At 47.2% G+C, this 14,252-nt stretch overlaps 1 long non-coding RNA gene across 4 annotated transcripts; it reads left to right on the top strand.

Moving 5' to 3' along the window:
* The first annotated feature begins 8,835 nt into the window (after positions 1 to 8,835).
* LOC107196351 lies at positions 8,836 to 11,189 on the top strand. Of its 4 annotated transcripts, none has more exons than XR_003042979.1 (4): positions 8,836 to 8,992; positions 9,120 to 9,257; positions 9,870 to 10,007; positions 10,403 to 11,189. It is a non-coding gene; the product is annotated as an uncharacterized LOC107196351 (long non-coding RNA). The 4 variants fall into 4 exon arrangements; XR_003042977.1 differs by having other exon boundaries at positions 8,836 to 9,010; XR_003042978.1 differs by lacking the exon at positions 8,836 to 8,992 and having other exon boundaries at positions 9,017 to 9,257; positions 10,574 to 11,189.
* The last annotated feature ends 3,063 nt before the right edge of the window (positions 11,190 to 14,252 follow it).

Genomic DNA, 14,252 nt, shown 5'->3' with positions numbered 1-14,252 from the left:
AGTATCAGAAGGTGTTAGAAAGACAGTAAGTCACAGAAAAGAAAAATTTGAGTATAAATGATAGATAATTATCTAGAACTGATGAGGGACACTCATCCATGGAATCAAGGCAACCAGTGAACCCCAAACAGGACAATAAAAAAGAAAGACTTATTTTTAGAAAGAGAAAGAAAGAAGAGAGAGAGAGAGAGAGAACAAGAGACAGAGACAGGGACAGAGAGAGACAGAGACAGACAGACAGACAGACAGACAGAGAGAGAGAGACTTAGAAATGAGAGGGAGGAAGGAAGGGAGATTGAGAAAAAAGCATCCTGAGAATAAAGAGATTTCTTTTAGAGAAGCCACAGATACAGTCAGCCGACTTCTCAAAAGCCACAATGAAGGCCAGAAGATTGTATAATGATGTCTTTAATTTACCAAAAGAAAAACCTAGATCCTCTACCAATGAAAAATATCCTTCAAGAATGAAGGTGAAATACAGACATTTTGGGGGAAAAAAAAATTCAACCAGTAGATCAGTATCTAAAAGGAAAATAATCCCAGATGGAAGGCGAGAAGAGCAAGAAAGAACGAGATTTAAGAAAGATAAATATCTTCATGTGAAAAGTGACTAAATTTTCATCAGCGTGTTTGGAGCTGCCTAAGCTTAGGCTCCATGGCAGATGGGAAATGGATTTTGAAGAGCCTTGGGCCAGCCTCAAAGAGACAGGCAAGCAGCTGAGGCTGGGCCAATGAAGCCCACGTGGCAACTGGTCACCAGAGGCATTCTTTATCCAGTAAGACAGAGAAAGCAAACTGGTTTTCTAAATATGAGCCAGAAATGAAAGGTCACAAGGACATTTATAATTATCAGCATTGGTTTGCAACAAATCTGATTCTCTCTTGACGCTATCCAGTGTCCCCAGGGTGAGAAAGCTCAGGGATTATTCATTCAACATTGGTTAGTAATCACCTGGGCTCCCTAGTAATCAATGAATAAAACTACACCCAGAGCGGGGGAAAATAATCTGTAAGGTAATGCACGTGGGAGAGGGCACTGGCTTGGAGCAGGGTGGTGGCGGTGCACGTGGAGGAGAGTGGATACTCATATTCCGCAGGGAAAAAACTCAGCTACAAGCGGATTGAATAGGAAGTCTCAGACAGGGAGATCAAGGATTACTCAAAAAGATCGAACCTGAAAGATTTGGAGTGCCTTTTACTTAGATAAGAAAGACACAGAGCCCTTTAAAATGTTTTGGACAGGAGTGAGTAGCATGTAGATTCCAGAGTTCCATTTTAGACTTTTAAATCGGTTATGCCTGGGAGGCTTCCAAGTGGAGACACCGCACCTATAATTGGAGCCCAGAGATGGGATTTAGGCTACAGACACTTTGAACGACATGGGGGTTGGGAGTGCTGACCCCTGCACAGTCAAAAATCCTCATTTAACTTTTAACTCCTCCAAAACTGAACTACTAACAGCCTGCTGTTGACCAGAAGCCTTGCCAATAACATACACAGTCGATTAACGCGTATTTTGTATGTTATATACTGTATTCTTAATACAAAGTAAGGTAGAGAAAATGAAATGTTATTAAGAAAATTATAAAGGAAAGTACATTTACCCTGTTTATTGAAAAAGAGCCTGCAGATAAGTGGACCCGTGCGGATCAAAACCATGTTGTTTGAGAGTCAGCTGTGTTAGCGCATTACATATGGTATTTAAAGACACTGGTCTGGATGAGAATATCTACCAAAAAGTGTGTAATTTTAAAACATGGGTAATTATAAAAAAAACATAATTCATAATCTATCAACAGAGATCATTTATAACACGATGTTTAGGCTTTCTAGAATTTTAATTTTAATTAGAATTTTAATATAATATAGAGATAGAGACAGAGATAGCGATAGATATCAGATGGCATGATAATAGTAACGAAATGAGAAATAATGGTCATACCTACAATTTCCTTGTACTCTCGGCCCTCTCTTCATTCCTCCCAACTTAAGAGGTAGCAGTTGAGGCATTCGATGCCCACTGCCTCGGCCAAAGAAAGTGATAACAGAATATCTTCTAGTTTTTGAGATTCCAAGGCACGTGGAAAGGACTGAAATCATCCCTAGAGAATAGATTTAGAACACCCGGTTAACGAGTCTCCCAGTCTAAGTAAAGTTCCCTCGGAATGGGAGGAGAAAGAGGACCGAAGGGAAGCGATGGGCCTTCGATGCCGGCAGGTGAGAATGAGGAGGGCTCTACACCCCACCCCAGGCCAACTGCCAGACAAACCCCCTTTCCGAATCTGATAGCAGGGGCATCCTGGGCCTCTTTGCCGGGGTAGCACCTAATAAGGGGTGCCCAGATCCCAGAGGGGGAAATCCTGCCAGGTGAAGGGGCCTTGGCCCCCACTGTGGGGCGGAAGCAGTAACAGGGTCCTGTGCATCTGAGTGTGGACAGGAATCACAGAATTGATGGACTGCACAGAGCTTCCAGTAGGGAACAGATCCTTGGCAAACTGTGTGGACCAATGACCAAGGTCATCAGCGAGAACTGGGCAGACCCCTCTACATATCTTGGCACTTTAAAACTCCCTGGACGGTATATATAACCCCAGGGAAACCATGGGAACCCTAAAATGACATGGAAAGTGGGGGCTCAAAGTAAGAGTTATAATCAGCTAGAATAAAGAAAGTTACACCTTCTGCGATATATAAATAAATAAACGATCGGAGGTGGGCTTTACAGAGAGGCGGGAGATCCCGCAAGAGCAGACACTGGCCAGAGTGGAATAAATCTCACCCCTCGCTATTCATAGCACAGCACGTATCTCCCAAGGTGATGGGGTTTGGGAAACGAGGAAGGGAGGGAGAGGAGGGGGCAGAGACAGAGGCTGATGAAGTGCCCGCCCTAGTGCCTGGGACGCAGATTACCGGTAAGCTTGGAGAGAGGGCCAGCAGCCCGCCTCGCTCACCACTGGCACAGCGCCTCGCTCAAGATTAAGCATCCAATAAACGCTGCGGAATGACTAAACCATAGGAATGCAGAAAACACTTGTCGAATAAACACATATTACATATTCGATAGATACAGTTTATTAAAGCAATACAATATGATTGGGGAACAAAATGGAAGGAAAAAATTTTAATTTATCTATATCCCGCTATTTCATAAAATGAAAGCGCCGAATTTTTTTTGGTGTTCCTGTCCTGTTATTGTACTGAATAAAGGTGGAATCGGAACATCTAGCCATGCGTTTTCCTGAGAAAGGTTTCCTTCTCTTACAATAAGTGTTGGCCATTGTAGGCATTAGCCTCTTACAGACAGAGTCGCACGCTGATGTCCCCACTGTCGCTAGTGAAGGGCTAGGTCTGGCTCTTTCCATCAGTGCCTGTGCAAGGGGACCACAGACTTCCGTGCCAGTGGTCCTAAGGGAAGAGGCAGGCTGTGGGGAACTTGCCTCAGCCTGAACCACAGATGGACCCTGTTCCGGTCCTGACGCTGCCAGCACCATCCCTCCGTCAGCAGTCCAGGTTCCTGTTCCCCATCTGAGCAGATGATCTTGGAGATGCCTTTCAGCTTAAATGTTTGATGACTGAGCTTCTTCGATCGAAGTAGCTGATTGTCACGAGGGATTCATTCCAAATGCACGCGTCAGCACAGAAGCCGATGCTCGAAGAAGTCCTGGATCTCCCCAGAACAGGAAACCCAAGCATCGGTAAAGTCTACCTGCCTGGCCAATAAGCCCGGCATTTGCCTACAGTCCCCACTCCCTGGATCTTCCAAAAGAGAGGAAAAACTCCAGGCGGGAGACCAGAGGGCGAGAGGTAAGGAGACACCAGTGCATCCCCCGCCCTGCGCTCCAGCAGCAACGCCTCTGCCAGCGGCTGGATCTCTTTCGTGGATTCAGTTTCCAGGGATGACCCCAGGCTCCGGTAGCTCTACCTCCTCCCTTCATCCCTGCAGCCAACAGGTGGTCATGGCGTCTGTTGGTTAATCTCTGAGTTTCTTGTTCCCTGTTTGGCCTCTAAGTTTTCATGCCAATTCCTTGCATTATATTCCCTGTTTTAAACATGTAGAGGGCTTTCTGTTTCCCCAACCGAACCCCGACTAAACACAAGGGCTATGCGGCTAGCGGAGAATGCAGGCCAGACACGGCCGCTCTCCCCACACCTCCCCTCCGGACAGGTGAGTGGGTACTTCTGGGAGGCGCCACCTACAGTGACCAACTTGTCCCAGTTTGCCAGGACATACCCAGTTTTAGAACTGAAAATCCCACAGCCCAGGAAACCAGCACCCCAGTCCTGGGCAACTAGAGTGGCTGGTCACCCTGTACCTCAACAGGATGGCTCTGCAGAACGTAAGCAACTGTCTTCAGGATGAACAAATTTGTAAAAGAGAGGGTCAGAAGCAGGCAGGTTCCTGGTCCTCATGTCACGAACAGAGCCGTAGACTCAGGCTGGCCACTTGTGCTACGCCACACTGAGAAGTCGTTCGAGCTCTCCGGGCTGGGACCCTGTGGAGAGTCGGGGAAGACCTCTGCTGTGACATCTCATCCGCCCCCCGAGTTGCTGGGAGTCAAAGGAGGGGCGTCCGCCAGATCGCCTGGAAAGCCAGGAGAGCCAGCCCTGCGGAGGCCGCGTGGGATCACGGCCTCAGATTTCTCGCTTAGAGGGACCAAACGAGCGTCGGTCTGACTCAGGCGATTCAGCAAATGAACGTGTCAGGCTCCTGCGATGTGAATTCACAGACGCACGGAGCAGGAGCTCAGGGACGATTCCTCATCTCGTTACTGGCCTTTGGGGGCCCGTTGCGTTCCTTGGGAAAGTCCCTCTCCGGGCCATGCCCAAGTCTTGGCCTCTCCTACCAGGAGCCACCTCAGAGGCCGTGGGCCTGTGACCCCCTCCTCCTGGCTGCTCTCATGGACTTCCCACCACACCTCCACCTCTGGGCCCTGGCCACTCTCCCCCCAGAGGCCAGAGCGAGGATGGCTGCACGCAGTGGCCCCAACCCCTGCCCCTAGGATGCTGGGGTGTCTCGTCACTTCCTAGGAAAATAAAACTTTGTGGGGAAAAGGGATTAAGTACAGCTGAATAGCCTGTTAAGCACATGACCACGCCGCCTCTTGAAAACAAGGGACTTTTGTGTGTCTTCTCTTCCTCTGTAACATCATGACTGCCTGGCGAAGGTCCCGCCCACGGAAAAGGAAGAAGGCATTTGCCGCTGTGCCCCCAAAGGCATTCAAACTCTCGATAGGTTCTTGAAAACTGCAACCCGAAATGAAACGACGTACAACGAAACCAATTTTACCATAGGCTGATCGACATAAGCAAGAGTTAATTTCCTACGGCATCTTTCGGGTCACAGAAACGTCACCAAACTTCTAAATAAAGACCCGAAACGCTTCTAATATTAAACATCGAAATGAATATGAGCTAAACATACATTTAAGAAAGATGAATTAAAACCCATCTCAGGGTCTTGGCTGGCGGGAATCTTTCCCGGCCATGCAAGGCAGCACCCACCCTGGACAATGCACCCTTCCATCACCAGGCCACCAGCACCCACGCTCAGTCACACTGGGGCAAAGGAGACACTTGAGTCACCTCACGTGTACATCTTTGGGACGTGGGAGGATACCAGAGTCCCTGGAGAAAACCCACACCATCTGAGGAGAAGGTGCAGACCCCACACAGGTAGTGGCCCGGGCTGGGAATCAATTTTTTTGCTCACCAACGTTATAACGAAACAACATTGAACGTAACGATGTTATTCAAGGGCCTGCTATACAGGAGAATAAATGTGTATTGTTTTAAGCCAACAAGTCTGTAGTAATATATTACAGCAGCAATAGGGAGCTAGTAAAATGAGTCAACAGAGAGTGTTGCTCTGATTTGCCTCCAGCCACCCAGCAAATAAATGAAAGTGGAAGTCATACCCTGGCCTTTTGATTCTAAGCCTCACATTCCTTCTGGCGAGCTATGCTGCTTCTGAGACTGCAGTAGTTCAGGATGTAATCGTTGGGAAACAGACGAAATGGGTAAACGTGCGTGTGTGTGTGTGTGTGTGTGTGTGTGTGTGATTAGCAAGAAGAAAGAGAATGTATCATCGAATTGTATTCGTTCCTCAAACGACCCAATGATAAATTGAGAAGCAGCAAATAAAAACTCAACTAGGACCGGTAATGTTAAAAGGATCCCAGCAAACTCAGTGATGACCCTGTTGCTCCCATGTGCCCACTTACGCAAAGGTCCCATCTTGTGAGCCCTACTAGTTAACAGGGCATGAGTGGGAGGGCCACAACCCAGGGCTCCGAGTCAGTGCGCGCCTCGCCTGAAGGACACTTGAAGGTGAGCCCATCATCAGGTGTCGAGCCCTTCCTTGAGACCTCATTCGCGTGGAACATGCTGGATTTTCTCTTTCATTCCTAGCACCCCCCAGAAAACCCTAGAATGATAGGGTAGGAAGCTACCTCGCTTTACTTCACGAGGGATCTGAGGCCCAGAGAGATTAAGAAATAGCTCATATGTTACTCATTCCAAAATCCGATGAGTCATCATTACTCGAAGGGGTAAGGGAAGCTTCTCTTACTTTTTTAAAGCTCTCAGTGCAAGAAATATGTCTCTGTTTCTTTATCATCTTCTGAGACAGTAATTTACCATGAAAGTCTGTCTGTCACTGAACTATTCAAGGTTTATACCCTACTCCCTTTGATACAAAACTTTTGACCTCCCCTAGCTTTAATAATCTATGTTATATAAAACCGCATGTCTGATTAGATGCATACTGCTTAGACACGGTGCCACAGTATTATCTGAGAGCTCGCAGCTCCATTTCCTGCCCTGGGTTGAAGAGAGAAAAATAAAAGCCGAAGACCGCCAGACAGAAGATGACAGCATGCCAGGGCTTAGTATTATAGGGGTTTCGTTTCTGCTTTTGGCACATCTAACACATTAGGCAAACAAAGCATGTAACAAACTCTGGGAAATATAAGTTGGAAGGCTCCCTCTAGTTGATTAAACTCTCTCATTCCTTCCCAAGCCTTCCCCCAAAACTCTAAAATCTCCTTATCAGCTCTTATATGGACAACAGAAGGAAACGGGCATTTTCTGAGCCCTTGGTCCCACTCCCACCTCGGCATGTCAGGGTTCCTGTTTCTTGAACTCGCTCCCCACCCCTGGTTTAAAAGCCACCGACACCTTCATTGTTGCTAGGAATTTTCTCTAGTTGGAACTTCGCTCTGCTTGTTTTCATTAAAGGATTGGAGGTGGGGGCGGGGGAGCCATCTGCAGCCCACCTTGGGGTCCCAGTGTGGAATCAAACCAGATTTTTGATGGTCCTAGTAGACATCCTCCACAACAGGGCTCCCCAACCCCCGGGCAGTAGACCGGTACCGGTCCGTGGTCTGTCAGGGATGGGGCTGCACACCAGGAGGTGAGCGGTGGATGAAGGAATGAAGCTTCATCTGTATCTGCAGCTGCTCCCCAGGACCAGCATCACCACCTCAGCTCCGGCTCAGATCACTAGGAGCTAGATTCTCATAAGAGCAGCAGTCCCTGGTGCCACAAAGGTTGGGGACCGCCGCTCCACGAGACAGGGCCCTTCCAATACCATGGCACTGCTCTGCTCACCGAGCCACAATGACAAAAGGTACTGGTGAGATCCTTGTTCAGGCCTTGGGCCTCTCACTGGGCAAGTCCTCACAGATGCCAGCCACATGCCAGACAAGAACAGGCATTTAAATAGTAGGGCAGAGGAAACTTGGAGGCATCCGTAAACTCTGCTTCCCTGAACCAGGGGACTTCACCGGGGGAAACAAGCTTATTTCATCAATGACATCTACTGGCAGAGAACTCCGAGGCCAGGGAAACAGTGCGAGTCCCCGCAGGCCAGGAAAATCCCCAGGTACTTCAGCACGCCCCACGCTTCTCTCCCAAGTCGACAGTTTGGCGGTGTTAGACATTATCTTCTAGAACTACTTCTACATCCTTACCTTTCTGTTTGGAGTTATTCTCCTGGGAAACTCATGAAATTTTGATGAACGAAAAGTGCATGGTCTTAAATCCAGCTAAACGCAGAGATTCCCAGGTTTGCTTTGAGGAATCCACTGGACCAATGGTAACGTGTTCAAAATTCAGCAGCTATGCTATTTGGTTCAATTCAACAAATAGTTACTGAGCAGTGCTGTGGCCAGGCTCTGCCAAACTAGAAGACTCCTGGGTGTCTCTCACCTCAAGGAGCTCTTAGTCTAGTTCGGGGGACAATTTAAATAGGGAATCACAAGTGTGATGAGCTTTATGGCATGCACTATAAATAGCAAGTAAATTAGAGCTAACCTAGGAGGCCAGCTGCTGCTGCTGCTGTTTCTGCCATGCAGCAAAATGAAGCCAGAAAGAGAACCAAGTAAAATGCAGGAAATGTGCCTGAAAAAAAAATAATGATAGCCTGGTGGCCACACACAATGGTGACCGAGTTTTTTCCCAAGTTCCAATGAAGCATCCATTCATTTTCATTTTGTGAAGTTGAAGCAGTAATAGCTGGGTGTACAAAGAATTTCCTGTAGATTAATATGAAGCTGGATGGAGTTGATAGACTTCAGGAGGCGATTTGGGCTATTAATCCAAGCCAGTCATTCATTAACCCTCAGGAAGTTTTCTGTGCCAAAGTCATTATTATTATTATAAACTAAGCTCCAAACCCCAAATGGGTGTATGGCTACTTTTCTCTCCAGGATGCTCAATGTGTGAGTCAGCCAGGGAGCCTGAATCATTTCCTAAATTCTGGTTCGTGAGGAGTTTGGCTTTGTAAATGCGTCGCTCCCGCGGGAATCCGGCAAAGAGCCCTTTTGAAAAGTAACTCTCACTCTGACCCTTCTTTTTATGAGATCCTCAGTGGCTATGGGAGACTGCTCGTTGTCATCCAATTTCTGTTCTTCCATCCTTCTAGAGTATAACAGTTTAGCAGGCGGCATGGACATCTGGCTAAAGACTACATTCCCAGCCTGCCTTGCAGTAGGTGTGGTCACGTGACTAGGTAACATTAGCAGAAGTGATGGGGGTCCCATCTTGATTTTGCCCTCAAAGGATTGGACGTATAATCCTTTCCCCACCCCTAGTCCCTTACTCCTTTTCATTGCTGGAAGGAGATGACAAGAACTGGACAGTCTCCTTGGGCGCAGAGCTGGCAAACACATGCTGAGGATACGGAGCTGAACCGACAGGCCTGAACCGACAGATGACCTCTGGACTGTCACGGAGGAAAGAGATCAACTTCTGTCTTGGTAAGTCATTGTGCCTTGGAATCTCTTTGCTACAGCAACTAAGCCTATACTTCTACAAATACAGTGACAGCCAAGCGAGCCCTGTGGCCCCAGTTCAGGCCCCTTCCCACAGTCTAAATCATAGTCTGATATACTGGGGCGGTAGCTTTTATCCTGAGGATGTATCGTGTGAGGCACATACTAGGTAATGAGTGATTTTTATACATTATCACACTCAATTCTCCCAGTAGCCCTATGTGCTTGGTATCACTTCTGTCTCATTTTAAAGATGAAGAAACTGAGGCATGAATACATCAAGAAACTTGCTCAAGATCCCACAGGCCAGTAGGTTGTGGGGTAAGGATTCAAACCCAGGCAGTGTAAATCCGCCTTTGCCCTATGCTGCCTCTAACCAGTAAGATGATGTGTTCACCTAAACATTTCCTTTGGGGTCCAGGTAAATAGGTACCCCGGGTTAAACAAGCGCAGAAAATAGTTGAACATTTGCTCCATGTGTGTGTAACGCACAATGTGGTTTCTAAAGGGACGATAAATCAGTCAACCCCAAAATCTCTAGCCAGTGATTCAGTCATTCAGCAGCTCCACGTTGATTCTATTTCTTTTGTGTTCCAGGCATTGAATCTGACACTGGGGACTTAAAAACAGGGAACACGTGGCCCTGGATCTCAGGGTACCTGCAGTCCAATGGAAAAGAAAAAGACTTGGGTGGACTATTTCTGTATAATGAATGTGGCACTTGATTTTAAAAGGGTATGTAGAATGTCACGGTAGGCTGTCATATTTTGCTTTTCCAAGGCTCCTGGAGGGGTAAAGAATTACCCAGTTGGTCCTTGAAGGAAAAGGTAAATAAGAGAACGTCTGCTGAATAAGGAACATAGTCAACAATGTTGTAATATGCATGGTGTCAGGTGGGTGCCAGACTTATCGGAGAATCACTTTGTAAGTTACATATAAGTCTAACCACTAAGCTCTACACCTGAAATGAGTACAATATTGATGTCAACTCTAACTGAAAAATAAAAAGCAATTTTTTAAAGGGCCTGATTTTAAGAACATCTGCCCACCCTCTGTGCTATTTCGTAATACCTATTATCTAATTTTTATCCTAAAACTAAGAGGGGTGTCATTTTATCTTCACTTTGCAGGTAGGAAAGTCAGGCCAACAGAAGCTAAGCCATGTTCCCAAGACCCTGTACTGCGCAGCAGACGCAGGATTCAAATTTAGGATTGTCTGACTCCAGAGCCTGCCTTTTATCAACTGATCCCAAAATAAGAAATGAGTTGATCTTCAGAGTGGGGGTTTTTTCTTCCCTCAGGTCTTTTGCCTGGAACACAAACCACCTGGAATCTGGAAACAGCTAAGAGAAAGAGCTTATAAAACACTCTTTATAAAACTGTGCATTGTGTCAGTCTCAGAGACAGAATGCCTCCTGTTAACAATATGGAAAAAGAAGCCAAGATTATGCTGAAAGCTGTTTCCTTTCCCCGTTCCTTTGGGGAGCTACTTCTCCCCAAGACAATGTAGGTCGGGGGGCTGGGTCACAGTGCTTTGCCTCTTGAGGAGGTGGTGGTGACATGGCCAGTCACGGTACCCTATCCCTCCCGCCCACCTGAGGAGGAGCACGTGATCAAGCATTGCCATCCAGCTCATCTACGATTTCACATGTCCCTGCTGGGGGAAAGAGAAGCTCCCTCTGCCCCGCTGGGCATCAAGCCATGGAGGCCGGGGCTGAGGCTGGGCATTCTCCTGGCGGGAGAGCATAGTCTTCAGCCCGACAGGAACCGATGATGCCCAAGAGAGCCAAGCTACAATGACAGAGGAGAGGTGGAGAGATTCCGACCTCATCCGTCCCTGAGCCCACCCCATCTGCCTCTTCTAACGATAGAAGCAATAAACAAACAAACAAACAAATAAAACCTCCTTTATCCTAAGTAGGGTTGGGTTCAGTTTCCTCTACTCGCCAGCTAATTCAGTAGGGAAGATAAGTCTGACTACAAAAAGCAAGCTCACAGTATAATCTCAATGCTTATATTTCTTATATTTATTTCTTATTTCGTATGTTATATTCATATGTTATATATCTATTATTACTTGCATTCGTTTTATAGATATGATATATGTTGTATATACATTATTATTTATTATCATATTACATATTATATTCTTATATATATTTCTTATATTTGTAATTTCGATTCTTAGAGTTTAATAATTTCTGAGACTCACAGGCACACCCCATTTTCAAGTGAAACCACAAAGACAAATGTCAACATCAAATACTTAGAACTGCCATCTTTTCATCTGGCTCCTATAGCATTGTTTGTTTGGTTTTTTTGCATAATTTGTAACTCAGGGCTGGTCCCCATTCATAGCTTTTAAGTGCCAGAGGATGCAGACGGCAACCTCTAACTGAATCACCAGCCCCCCCCATTGCCTCATCCTATGATTAGCTACTTTCATTTTCTCTTCTTTCCTATAAAAGGTATTACTCAAATGATTTCCCTAAGATTTCAGAGCTTTCTAGATCTGTGCCAAAAGCTGGGACTATTTTTCCATGCTACATCTGCGGCCTGGCCTGATGGGTAAACAGATTTGGTGAGAGCGACATGGGGTGATTTTGGGGCCTCATCCCAGGGCCTCCAGCCTTGCTTCCTGAGGCCCTTCTCTGTGGAGCACTGCCTGTCAGTCCTCAGTTATGGATGACTCAAAAACACAACTGCACCTGGGAGAGGTGACATAGATTAATCCACAATAAGTCATAAAGGACAGAGAGCACAGGTGGGCAGAGGCCGAGTCTGGGAAGGGTAGCCCATGAATGGGGAGCAACCCTGAAGGAGGAGGCCGAGGGTACCGGGGACACCCTGTAACGCGGCTGGGGGGCAGCATGGCACGGCCCGCTAAGGCATTCACCAGCCCAAGACTAGGTGATTACTTAACTTTTCAGTCTCCTCATCTGAAAATGGGAACTGTCATACTTACATCACAGGATGTCATGATTCTTAAAATATCTCAAGTCTATGGAGTGTGAGTATGATACAACGGGGCTCACAATCAGTGAGCAAAAATCTTAATCCCAGTCTCTTCAAATAAATATTTGTGGAATGACGCAGGGAATGAATGAATGAATGAATGAATGAATCGGAATGAATGATCGGCTCTCCCTCCAGTCAGTCGATTAATCGGCAACCATTAATATCGCGTCTGCTTTGCCAGCTCCACATTCAGCATCCAACAAGTTATTCGTTGAGTGCCTACGATGTGCCTGGCAGTCATTAAGGATTTTAAACAGCGACAGCAGATCATGAAACCAAGCATAGGGCCCTCTGAGCACAAGGTCCAGTGCAACTGCTCAGGTTGCCCATGCAGCTGTCCAGGAGCTGGGGACACCACAGTGACAAAATGAACCAAAACTCTTACCTTCGTGGAGTTTACATTCTAGAAAGAATAGATAGACAATACACAAAATAAATAAAAAATACATGGAATAGTAGAGGGTTGTCAGTGCTAATGGGGAAAAATGGATCAGGAAGGTGCGGGGCGGGTAGGGAACGGGAGTTATTTGCGATTTTCATTCAGGCGAGCAGGAAAGGCCTCACTGAGAAGGGGAATTTGAGTGAAGACTCAAGGAGACACGGGATGAGCCAGCTGAGCATATCAGTGGGGGACGGGAACAGCAGCCCAGAAGCCTGACCGGGACATGCAGGGGAGTCTAAGGACTCAGCAGGTGGGGGTGGAGTTAGGGAGAGCAGAAGCAGCACCACGTGACCTCAGAGACGAGAAGGATCTGAAAGACTCTATCTGAGGCTATTGCAAATGTCAAAGTGACAGACAGTGGTGGCTTGAAGCAGGCTGGGACAGGGAGATGACGAGAAGCGGTCAGATTCCAGACGCATTTGGAAGGCAGAGCCCAACGGACTTGCAAAAAAAATAAAAAAGAAATGGATATTGGGCATGAGAGAGGAATCAAGAATCGCTCCAAGCTTTTAGGCCTGAATAATGAGAATAAAGTTGTCATCAACCAAGAAGATTACGGGGAGGGCCTGTTTGTGGGGAGCACGTTGGGGGCTCAATCTTGGACGAGAGGCCTGTTGGGTGTTCCAACAAAGGCATTGAGTGGTCAGCTGGAGACACGAATTTGGGGGTCGGAGTTCGGGGTCCAGGTAGGAGATGCAAACATGGGCGTCGTCAGAGGCGATGGAGGACATAGAAGGAAAGGACTCGCTAGAGCATCAGTTCACCTGGAGGGATCAGACACACACAGAAGCTTCTATAGAACTGAGCAACGCGGGACAAGAGCAGGAAAGAGGCAAAGACGACAAATATAAATGGGGTTCAAACTCAAGCATCAGGAAGTGGGCTCAGAAGGTACGGGGAGTAGTGAAGGCCAGGCCTGGAAGAATGAGGATGAGGAAACGAGACAGGTTCGCTCAGGACAAACGACAGGAAAAGCTAAGCCTGAGAGGCAGAGCTCAAGGACCCAGAGCTCAATGACCACCTCCCTGGCCACCTCTCAGCCATCGGCAGTCCTGTGATTCTGCCTCCTAAACACCTCCCAGATCAACCTATTTCTTTCCATCTCCATTACCAGCACCCCAGGCGCAGACTGCGAGAAAAATCAGAGGAGAACTCACTTCTGCCCAGCAGGCCCCAACCTTTTTGGCACCAGGGACCGGTGCTCCTATGAGAACCTAGAGCCTGATGATCTGAGGTGGAGCTGAGGCGGTGATGCTAGCGCTGGGGAAAAAGAAAATAAAAATAAATAAAAATTAAACATAAGGGATTGTGAGTTGACAAGGTCTTTGCAATCTGTGAGGTCAACCAAGGGTTGCCTCGCCTGAAAAAAAATGGCCGCAAATAAGGATGACGCTTCAACGGCTCTCCCGCCACTCACCCCTTGCTGTGCGTCCCGGGTCCTAACAGGGCACGGACTGGTACCGGTCCATGGCCCGGGGGTCGGGGACCCCCTGCTTCTGCCCTTCCTGCCCTCTGGTGCT

The sequence above is a fragment of the Pteropus alecto genome, unplaced genomic scaffold (assembly GCF_000325575.1).
Source record: "Pteropus alecto unplaced genomic scaffold, ASM32557v1 scaffold3, whole genome shotgun sequence".
Taxonomy (NCBI): Eukaryota; Metazoa; Chordata; class Mammalia; order Chiroptera; family Pteropodidae; genus Pteropus; species Pteropus alecto.
This window is presented reverse-complemented; position numbering and strand designations above follow the sequence as displayed.